Below are 12,300 nucleotides of genomic sequence, written 5' to 3' on the forward strand. Positions count from 1 at the left end.
AAAACTGCCAATATATTTTGCAGATATTTTTCTTGACATATAGATATGTTTTAGAAATTTTTCAATATATATTATCATTGGAAAAAGTAAATGCGTTGGAACATACATTTTCTTCTCAAATTACATATTACAATAAATAATGTTCTTGAAAAAAACATAATACTTTTTACTTTTTTAAATCATATTTATTTTTCCGGCATTCAAAGGTATATAGAAATAATGGAAAATTCAACAAAATGTAAATGTATATAAAAATGTTAAAAAAAAAAAAAAAAAAAAAAAAAAACGAAACCGGGTAAAATTGACCTTTTATTTTATCGGCATCATTCCTGCACAGGAACTTGTAAACATTTCGAAGGCATTTTAAACATACAGGTTAAGTATTAGTATAAAAATCAGCCAGGAAATTCTATAGATATTTCTCTTGGTATATTAATATATTTTTGAAATTTTTCAAAAGACATTATCACTAGAAGAATTAATTATTTGTGAACATACATATCATTATTAGTCGGAAGCGAAATTTCATCAAAAGAATTATCTATACAATTATCCTCATCACCAAAATTACTTTCTGCTTCATTTAAAAGTCTCTGCTGCTTTGCTTCATAAGAAGATCAGTAGGTAAAATGATATTCCTAGGGCCATATTTTAGAGCCATCTGCTAAGCCTTGTATATACTGGAACACTGAAAGGGAGGAGCGGTTTCACAGTCTTAGCGCAAAGAAATAGCTCAAATATTTAAAAAAGCATCCGTTAAAACCGGTTGATGAAGTGCACTCGAAGTGAAAGTCACGCAACAGGAAAGTTCAGGGTCAATCTATTCGATTGAGCTAAAAATTGAATAGGTGTGACCCAAAGTCCATCCTCAGCTGTCTGAGATAGCGCACCTCTCAAGTTAAGGGTAAATTATAATCTGTACTTGAACCTGTTACTGAAACTACAGTTCTAATATGACAAATTTAGATCTAAAACGACGGACAAATAGGCATTTTAAATACGAACTCGTTTTTCATTATTTTATAACCAATTATAAGACACTTATGTGCGGGACGCTGAAATAAATATTTGAGCTTTCGTTTCATCCACAACTTTTCTCAAGGTCTATGTAATAGGGCTTTAATCGTATTCTAACAATTAATTGCCAAAAAAAATATAATCGAAGATCTTACACAGTAATATTCCCAGTAAATATTCCAAATTCATCCTAAAGATCGAATTTTCTTAACTATCATTCGTCAAAGAAATGTAGATAATGTACAAGTGATTTTTTAAAAAATTATAATTTTAAGCATATGGGTTAAATATGCTTAAAATTATAATTTTAAGCATATTTAAGCACATACCCTCATGTGGGAAAATAAAAATCTGAGCACTATAAGCGTCCAAGACCTCGCTCAAAGTCCACAATTTTCATACTGGGGAGAGGGATTTTTATGGGTCAACAAAAGCATCACATATCAGTTTATTAAGAAAAAAAATCATTTATCGTTAAATATTATAATAAGTATGGAAACGATAGCTATAGGCGTCTAAATTAATGATTAGGATTTGAATTGAACATTTATAGCAAAAATCAGCTTTTGATTAGTTGGCGGAAGTCTGCATACACATGAGTCTTTTTTTTTGTGCTTATTGCGCTTTTCTTATCGTGTTGAAACCATATAGTTATATGATGATTTTAAATAAAAATAATATTTTCGCAAATTAGGAAAAGACATGTGTACATTCTTGATCTTTACCAACATTCCTTTAATATATGATCAAAGATTCAAATTATTCCTTTCATATATGATCAAAGATTCAAATTATTCCTTTCATATATGATCAAATAATGGGTAAATACATCCATTACAGAAATATAGAGAACTTCACTGATTATCTAGTAACAGAATTTATAACTTTACACTTTATGATTATCTATCAACAAACTGATTATCTAGTTGCTAATCCGTGATTCCAAATTAGTAAAGTTTTCATTAGTTTGACCATCGTGAGCACATCTTAGGTAACGAAACCCGATCACTGATCAAACCAATGAAAAATTTACTAATTTGGAATCACGGATTAGCAACTAAATAATCAGTTTGTTGAGCACATGGTTTCTCTTTTTATGATGAAAGGAAGTTTACAAAGAAACCTTCTATGTAAAATATTTAGTTTACTTTTAGATAAATTACATGGAAATCATTTCGTTGCTTTCAATATTAAGACATTCTCCTTTTTCTGCTTACAGGCAATCTTAGTTTATGTTAGATCACTATAACTGTATCATATCTGCATTCCTTACTGAAATACATGGGCTGCAGGGTGAAAACGTAGCTCTGCTCAATAATATCATTAACATAAAACCTCAACTAACTGCATATAAACCAACTAACAGCATCAAAAACCAACAGCACCAAAAAGCCATTTATTCATTTCCTACTTATTTCATGATTTTGTAGAATTATAATCAAATGTCATTCTGAAATTTAAGTTTAACTTATGGTTAGTATTATAATCAAATGTCATTCTGAAATTTAAGTTGTAACTTATGGTTAGTATTATAATCAAATGTCATTCTGAAATTTAAGTTGTAACTGATGGTTAGAATTATAATCAAATGCCATTCTGGAATTTATGTTGCAACTTATGGTTAACAAAATAAAGTGATGTTCTGCTATAGGATTTATCGCGTTAGTCTACTTTTTCAGTTAGTGCTTTTGTCAAAAGACAGATTAAAAAAAATATTTTAGTCAATGAAAACAATAAACGAGCACCATATAGTTTTATTGAATTTCACATGTCATATTATATCGAAAATAATCAATATATATATATATATAGTTACAAGAAAGAAGATGAAAAAACAAAATACAATACACCAGAAACTTTAAGTAAATATCAGTAAAAAGTGAACAATGCGTAATTAAATAAATTATTCCTTTAATATATGATCAAATAATAGGTAAATACATCCATTACAGAAATATGGAGAACTTCAACGATTCTATGAATATTGGCGATCGGAAATCGCTAATCAAAATTGATATTGTGTTTCATTACTAATTGTATATCAAAACTAATCATTCATTATTAAAAATTAATTTATTACAAACTTCGAATCAAAAATTCATTTGAAAGAGATACAAGAACTTTGATGCATAAAAATTCATTTTAAAATTATATATATATATATATATATATATATAAATTTAATTGGTATATTATATTATTAAGCAAAATTTTAATAGAATATATTGATTTGTTATTTTTTAGTCAATTAAAAATGGAAATGGAAAATTCACTCCTTGTTTGTATTTTACAAATAGGTTTATTTCATGAGATTTAAACTTTTATACTTTTAGCTTCACATATAGTAAAATTCCAAAGAATTGCTTAGATGTTCCGTAATACCCTACAATAAACCTTTTAGATATTTTAGTATATGATTTATTTTGAGATCTTTTAGCCTATGATGTTTAAACGGCAGAAACTTTGTATTTTAGTTTATTGGTTTGATTCATACGTTTTATTCTTACATTTTTGCACTAAGTGCTACATGAATATGGAATTTTTAAATTTTTAAAATTATACTATATATCCTAATCATATCTAAAATTTGTTTTAAAGGATGAAATATTTAATTTTTAAAATAATTTTCCGTTTTCCCCACAATTAAAATCAAAAAACCGATTCTGACAAAAAAAGTAGTCTATAATTCTGTATTCGAAACGCAGAGGGAGCAATTGTAAGTTTTAGATTACCGTGTATTGTTTGAATTATTTTTAAACCAAAGTAAATGAGATATTTTAAAGCAAAGTGTGAATTAAACACCAACGGAATTTTAAATTTCATTCAAAATTAATTTATTAATTTTCATTAAATAAGTGGCGAAGACAATACAAAATAATATTTTATCTTCATTAAAGTTGTATAAAACTCGTGATGAGTTTCTCATAAATGAGGTAGGTATAGAAAATAGCTAATAAGCGACTAGGACAAAGTTAGGAGAATGACCTTGACACTAATTAAGACTTAATATTTTTTCTGAACCTCCGAAATACAGCGGTGAAAGTATATTTGACTATAATGGATAAAAGAGGCTTTGAATTGGTAAGCATTGTAATTCGAATGTTAAATAGTCACAGACCCGAAATTTCCCACTCGCGTATCCATCATCTGATTATTCTCTATTCTTGGAAAATATTAAACGGTCATAACCTTTAATTTCCCACTAAAATGCCCATTACTGAACTCATCTCTGCTTTAAAAAATATTATTTGTTCACAAACCCTCAATTTGCCCCTGGAATGTCCACAACTGAACACCTAAATCCTCTTGAAAAGTATTAAATGGTCACAAACCCTCCATTTCTCGTTAGAATGCCCACTATTGAACAAATTCTTTTTCTTAAAAATATTAAATGGTCACAAAAACCTCAATTTCTCACTGGAATGCCCACCATCAGATTCCTCCTTTCCTTTAAAAAATATCAAATGATCACAAACCCTCAATTTCCCACTAGAATTTCACTATCAGGTATTCGTACTTCCTTTTAAAAATATTTTACAGTCACAAACCCTCAGTTTCCACCAGGAATGTGCACCACTGAACCTCTACCTACTCTTAAGAATATTAAACGCTCACAAACCTTCAGTTTCTATTTGGAATGTGCAACATTCAACCTTTACTCTTAAGAATATTAAATCTTCACAAACCCTCAGTTTCCATCTGGAATGTGCACATTGAACCTCTATCTACTTTTCAGAATATTAAACGCTCACAAACCCTCAGTTTCAATCTGGAATGTACACCACTGAGCCTCTACCTACTCTTAAAAATACTAAATGCTCACAAACCCACAGTTTCCATCTGGAATGTGCACCACTGAACTTCTACCAACTCTTAAGAATATTAAACGCTCACAAATACTCAGTTTCCATATGGAATGTGCACATTGAACCTCTACCTACTCTTAAGAATATTAAATGTTCAGTTTCCATCTGGAAAGTGCACCACTGAAATTCTACCTACTCTTAAGAATATTAAACGCTCACAAACACTCAGTTTCAATCTGGAATGTACACCACTGAGCCTCTACCTACTCTTAAAAATATTAAATGCTCACAAACCCTCAGTTTCCATCTGGAATGTGCACCACTGAACTTCTACCTACTCTTAAAAATATTAAACGCTCACAAATACTCAGTTTCCATATGGAATGTGCACATTGAACCTCTACCTACTCTTAAGAATATTAAATGTTCAGTTTCCATCTGGAAAGTGCACCACTGAAATTCTACCTACTCTTAAGAATATTAAACGCTCACAAACACTCAGTTTCAATCTGGAATGTACACCACTGAGCCTCTACCTACTCTTAAAAATATTAAATGCTCACAAACCCTCAGTTTCCATCTGGAATGTGCACCACTGAACTTCTACCTACTCTTAAAAATATTAAACGCTCACAAATACTCAGTTTCCATATGGAATGTGCACATTGAACCTCTACGTACTCTTAAGAATATTAAATGTTCAGTTTCCATCTGGAAAGTGCACCACTGAAATTCTACCTACTCTTAAGAATATTAAACGCTCACAAACACTCAGTTTCAATCTGGAATGTACACCACTGAGCCTCTACCTACTCTTAAAAATATTAAATGCTCACAAACCCTCAGTTTCCACCAGGAATGTGCACCACTGAACTTCTACCAACTCTTAAGAATATTAAACGCTCACAAATACTCAGTTTCCATATGGAATGTGCACATTGAACCTCTACCTACTCTTAAGAATATTAAATGTTCAGTTTCCATCTGGAAAGTGCACCACTGAAATTCTACCTACTCTTAAGAATATTAAACGCTCACAAACACTCAGTTTCAATCTGGAATGTACACCACTGAGCCTCTACCTACTCTTAAAAATATTAAATGCTCACAAACCCTCAGTTTCCATCTGGAATGTGCACCACTGAACTTCTACCTACTCTTAAAAATATTAAACGCTCACAAATACTCAGTTTCCATATGGAATGTGCACATTGAACCTCTACGTACTCTTAAGAATATTAAATGTTCAGTTTCCATCTGGAATGTGCACCACTGAAATTCTACCTACTCTTAAGAATATTAAACGCTCACAAACACTCAGTTTCCATCTGGAATGTGCACCACTGAACTTCTACCTACGCTTAAGAATATTAACCTTCCAATGTCACACTCGCATATCCAATATCATATTCCTCATTCCTCTTTATAAATATTAAATGATCACAAACTCTCAATTTCTCGCTCGAATATCCATTATCAAATTCTTCCGTCCTCTTAAAACATATTAAACAGTCTATATTTCCCATTGAAATGTCTACCACTGAACTCCTTTCTTCTCTTAAAAATATTAAATAGACACAAACTCTCAATTTCCCACTCTAACATCCTCATCGAACTCCTTTCAAAGATTATCAGAAAGTGAAAAGCAACAAATGGATGAACACACAAAGAAAAGTGTTTGTATTAATATTCCGTTACCAATGACAATGAAATAACTTTCTGCTTAGTGGCTGAGTATTTTGATGAATTTCTATAATAATGCTAATAGCATCTAAATGTCTTTGAACCTCTAAAAAAATCTTGTTTTAAGAAATTATGGCTTTGATGAGCGATTTCCGGACACCTAATGTATGTTATCAATCAGATGTTTGAATTGTAATCATTGTTAATATATATATAATATACATAAACAGCATATTTTTTATGTACATTGTCATCTATGTAACTCATGGTACTATGTAACTCTATATTATAACACAAATACATATCTAATACATTAACAAGAATATGTATATTGTTTCAAATATTTTCAAATAAACAAACGACGATCTTAAACATTTAAATTCAAAATATAAAACAATCCTTTGACTGAAATATTTACATCAATATTTGGTTAAAAAAAATATCTTTCCACTAATGATCATTTTAACCGTGTAATACGAATAATTTACAGTACACAAATGAAACATGTTTTTCCTTTAAAGTTCAAAATATATGTTCATCAGCACCATATAGAATATGTATATTTACATTGATCAACACTTTGGTTATATATATATATATTACACCATGGCATTTAAGAATAGCAAACAAATGTTACTCTCTTTAATGAATAGCTCAAGCACAAATATGCTCAGGGAATGAAGGAATTAGTTCATAATGAATTATTTAAAGTATAAAGAGCATTCAGTAAATAACGAGATAGCATATTTGGAATAATCATTATTTATTATAGCTCAAAATTGTTTTTGAGCATTATGGAAACATTTTTCTTAGACTGAACCAAATGGACAACTGCCTTCCAGTGATTCTTATGAGATTGTTAGGAGATCCTATTACAAGCTATCTTGATCCTATGAATATGCAACTGAAAACGTTATTTTCTCGAAGCTCGAATTATTCGTTTCGCAAAATATGGCAAAATCACAAGATGAAAGATCTGGACTGCATAGGTAAGGGGAAATATCTAATTTGAATTATTTCACATTGGCAAGCTTGGTCATGGGGTATAATTCTGAAATGTTTATCCACAGGGTTTCGTAAAATGACTTGATTCATTGTGACAAAATATTTTCCCTTTCTCTGTTTACATTTATCTCTTAGTTACAAGCTCGCTAAGAGCGCTATTACAATTGTATCCAGTTCAGTAGACTTATGATTAGCGCAAGAGATTATGCATGTTACTTGATATCCCAATTCTGCGATAATCGCTATCTGGATAGCATTAATCATTATGTCATACTTCGATACTGTTAACCGATACATCAGGAATTAATAACCTCATCTTGTTATTTATTGAACTCCCCTTGATTTCTGGTTTGTGGTAATTACAAACCTTATACTGTATACTAACCATTCATTAATACATTAAACGACAAACATATACTTTAAGAAAAAACACATTAATTACGTTATCTGAGTGATATGTCTTCAATTAGAAAAACACTACTTGGTAGCAAATGGCCCACGAAAGATACTTTCTAGCACGAGGACTCGATTTAAAGAGTCATTCATGTTTAATCAACAAATATGGATTGAACCCCATACTGATTTATAAATTTGGATTAGAAATTTGCATTGTGAATGAAAAAGGAGAATACTATATTGTTTAAAAATTGCCCTCAATTTTATTTAAATTGTACATCTTTTTCACCTTTTAAAATGTTTTTACCGTCTCTGTATTAGATTTTATTTTATATACTTGGTATACAAAATATGCACGCATGTTTTTTTTCTCGTAAAACGGTCTTTATATTCTAATAATGTTCTAATAAGTCCAATTATTATTGTATAGGAAATTAAATCCAGTAAATGCAATGAAATTAATTCAAATTAATATAATTAAATAGAATAATTATTAGATTTTATTTCGCATACTTGATATACAAAACATGTAAATATGTTTTTTCTTGTAGAATGACCATTATATTTTAATGATGCTTGTTATTTTTCATATTCGGTTATTATGTAAAAACAGATTTTCAATACTATTATCGTGTAACAAAATATCCCATATTTTGAATAATTAATAATAACTTCTTGCTTTCGGAATTTTAAAGAATAGATACCAATCCAGAGTAAATAATTATAATATGTTTGATTATTTAAATACATCTTGAGAATTATACTAATTTCAATGCTAGATAATTAAATTTAAATAAAGCATAACATTTAGAAAATTTCTTCTGGATTGTTGTATTCAGACAAATAAAACTGCAGTTGTTTGTTATAGATATTTTTAAAAAGGGAAAAAATTTTTAAATTTTGTTGAACAGTAGAAAAACATTAATATTTTTAATCATTAAAATTGGCTTAGAACTTTTTTATCCATTTAGAAGCATAATATTTAAGCATTTTCAGATTTCTCACAGACTTTACTACAAAATAATCTTCTTCAGTTTAAACAGAAGGAAACAAGGTTTAGAATTTTGAGGAAAAGAAATCTAGAAAATTTTCTTATGACATCCTTTAAGTATAAATTCATTCTACAATCCAGCTATTATTTACAAGCTCATTAAATGAATATGCAAAGAAGATTTGAAGTACAAAACACTCAGAGGACTTTACTTCATTAAAATAACATCATATTTTCAAAACAACTTAAAACCAAGATCTTGTTAAACTCCTTGATTTTTCAACGACTTTAATATTATTTACTGCAAATTATGAAGAGGTTTTTAATATGAAAAAATAATTCGATGTCTTTACTGTCATTAGAGGATAAAATTCAATTTCAAGTAGCGCCTTAATCTTGAGGAAAACATAATCCTCAATAAGCAGCTTGACTTCATTACTTTCATTTTTAGAGTGTAGTAATAATATGTAAAAAGGTTATTGCAAGTAATATTAATTATTGTAAAAGGCAGCTTTTACTAAGAAACCCATTACTGTATATGAAAGATATTTTTCGCCATAAATCCGAAATAAATTATACTGCATCTAATTTAGGCATTTTATTTTTGAAATTATGAAATTTATTTTTTACTATTTAAAAAAAATGACATAAATCTACTCTCTTCTTTTATCAATCGACGAATTTTTAAACTGATTTTTTTGTATTATCCCTTAGATGATTTAATAATTATTTTGTATAATTTTAAGAATATTTTCTATAATTGATATTTAAAATGTTTGAAATATGATCAACAAAAGCAAGAAAATAAATAATAAGAAATAAAGAAAGAAATTTCTAGTCATATAGATAATAAAGGAAGAAATAATAATAATATAAAGGAATAATTTTTTATAAAGGAAGAAATAATATAAATAAAATATATAAAGGAAGAAATATAAAGGGAGATAATGAATAAAGATTATTATTATATTCTAAAGATTATTATTATATAAAGGAAGAAATTTTTAGTCAAGATATTTGACTTTAACAAATAATTTCATTTATGCTTGCACTGCATGATCTGACTCATTTCGGGGAATGAGTCAAATATGACTCATTATGTATCTGACTCACATCTGTAGAATTATTGATTAAGAATATCCTTTCTATTTTCAATTGAAAAAAATATATATATAATTTTCTTCCCTAAAGCATCTATGTTAACTTTCTAATTATTAAATGAAACCTAAAGATTAATTATTATATTTACTGATGATAAATATGTAAAAAAAATATCAATCCTTTTCAATAATATTTCTTAATAAAACTATTTAAGGGGAATTCCGCATCAAAAGTAATTGGAAGAAAGTTTATGAGTTTTTTTTAAAGAAATTAAACAAATAATGCATTGGAAACTTGATATTGCCTAGTTATTTAAGTTGGGTTTACACTAATTATAAGTTAAGTTACATTAAGTTATATATAAGCTAGTTATAAGACGGTCAGTAAGACAACGCATGCGCAAAGAGGACTGATTTAAATTCGCCAAATTTTATAAGATAGATTCAAGCATTCCATGCTTGGCTATAAATTGCCGCTTTGGCTAACTTGAATTTTTATTTTCACAGAAATGTCCTATATCAGTTTCTTAAAATGACAGATATTTACACAAAAAAACATGATAAAATAAAAAAAAAGGTCATCATGCCTAAATTTTAAAAAACTGTAAAAAAAAAATGACAAATAAAATGAAAAAACAAACAAACAACGACAACAACCTCGCATCAGAAAGAACAAAGGGCAAAAAACATCGCAAATATATATGATAAATAATCAATTTTTTTCATGCCCCCGGTCCACAAAATTCTACAAACTCATGCGCAATAAGAAAAAAAAAAAAAAAAAAAATACAATACAGCAGCACGTTGTTGTTCCGTCCTAACAAGTATTTGTACAAGGAATAGCATTTTAAAGCTTTTCTACGCATAAGCTGTCTACTGGCCGTCTTATAATTGGCCGAGGGTAAACCCACCTTTATATTAGCTATAATTGACTTCAGCTTCTATAGCAGCTATAATTGACGTATTGACGTTTCTTGTTAAGACAGTGCGTCTTAATACGTTTCAGTTTATGTGATCCATATGAATAGAATCCATGTATCCACGCCCAATCCATGTTAATAGAATATACATATTGACTCTATTTAATAAAGTCAATATTTGTTTCAAATAGCGTATTTTTGGCTTTTCATTTTTTCAAAGATGTATTATAAAAAAAGATCATGTATAACAATTATTTGCTCATGGTAACATTAAAAATTCAATACACTGCATCTGCGGAGCAAAACCCTTGTGCGAAATGAATTTAAAAAAATAATCCAAAACCGTATCTGCATGATTTGTAGACACTGAAGAAATAAAAAAGTAAATGTTATGTTTTGAATGCGGAGAATGAATTATTTCTTCTTATGAATCACGAGAAATTTTCGAAATACAAAAGACTATAATATTTTTTAAAAATTAGGTGAATATTTCTCCCCTAAGATAATTCGATTTTCAGATGGCATCAGATAAAAATTTATCATGAATTCGTGCACTCATCGGAAGCATCTGGAAGATATTTGAAATTTTCTCATGAAAATGCACGCTGCGCATGGATGTTATCGTATGTTTATAAATTTTCAATCAATGGAATAGATGAATTGATTTCAATATATTTTCAACCCAGAATTATATACGCAATTATTCCTATATTTATTTTCGTAACACGTTGAATGCAAATACTGAATTTGATTAATTTCATTATTAAATTTCGAATAGAATGGAAATAACTTCATTAATTTTTCCAATAAAATTCCTTTACTTTGTATCATGCGGCGTAATGTATTTTCAATATAATTAGAAATATAATTTTTTGTTTATCTTTACTCAAAAATAGAATTGTATTTTATCATAAATTTTGTGCTCTTATGTATGAAGGTATTATTCAACCAAACACAGCAAATTTACACTTAGAAATAAAAACTTCATATGCTAAATGAATATAAGCCGCTGATACCATCCTAAAATTAAGAGTAAAATCTTTTTAACTTAGAACTTTTATAATGAAAAAATAAATCTCAATCACTTTTTCAGAATCTTGCATTTCACTATTGTTAACGTAGATTTTTATCGACGTTTTTTAGAATAAAATCACTTTGTCATTTCATTTCAAACGATAACACATCAATTTTATCAAATGATAAACATCAACGATATCAAATAAACATCAATGATATCAAATGATAAACATAAATGATATCAAATGATAAACATCAATGATATCAAATGATAAACATCAATGATATCAAATGATAAACATCAATGATATCAAATGATAAACATCAATGATATCATATGATAAACATCTGTGAGATCAAATGAT

The sequence above is a fragment of the Argiope bruennichi genome, chromosome 6, assembly GCF_947563725.1.
Source record: "Argiope bruennichi chromosome 6, qqArgBrue1.1, whole genome shotgun sequence".
Taxonomy (NCBI): domain Eukaryota; kingdom Metazoa; phylum Arthropoda; class Arachnida; order Araneae; family Araneidae; genus Argiope; species Argiope bruennichi.